We start from the raw sequence: 676 nt of genomic DNA, 5'->3' as shown, positions 1-676 counted from the left end.
TCCTGGTCTGTTTACGTGAATGCTGAGGCTTCACGGTATGTTTCGTGGTGGTGATGTATATAGTTCCCCCTAAAGAAAACTGATAATTTCATCAAAGTTTGGTAATCTGAGTTGAAGAAATGTAAAAGCAAGGGTACTAAGGGGAGCCTGGGTGGCTTAGTTGGTTAAGCGCCAGCTCAGGTCATGATCTCACAGTTCGTGAGTTCGAGTCCTGCATCCGGCCCTGTGCTGACAGCTCGGAGCCTGGAGCCTGCTTCAGATTCTGTGTCTGCCCCTCCCCTGCTCGCACTCTGTTTCTCTCAAAAACAAATGAACATTAAAACAATTTTTTTTTTTTTTAAAGCGAGGATGCTAAGATGTATAGGGCTAGAATTTAGATGAGAGATGGATTGGGACAGGAGATACAGGTTTAGGAGTTGCAGAACAGAGAAGCTGTTTGCAGCCAAGACAGTGAAGGAGATTACCAAGAGTGCCTATCTAAGCAGTGACTAAATCTGAGTAAAGACAAAATAAAGCCAAGGGGCACCAGGCTGGCTCAGTGAGCAGAGCATGCGACCTATCTCGGGGTTGTGAGTTCTAGCCCCACACTGGGTGTGGAGATTACTTAAAATCTTCAGGAAAAAAATAAATAAAGCTAGACAGCTTTGTCATGCAGCAGTACAGGCAACAACAATTC

This window comes from Felis catus, chromosome A2, assembly GCF_018350175.1.
Source record: "Felis catus isolate Fca126 chromosome A2, F.catus_Fca126_mat1.0, whole genome shotgun sequence".
Lineage (NCBI taxonomy): Eukaryota > Metazoa > Chordata > Mammalia > Carnivora > Felidae > Felis > Felis catus.
Note: the sequence above shows the minus strand (reverse complement) of the source record.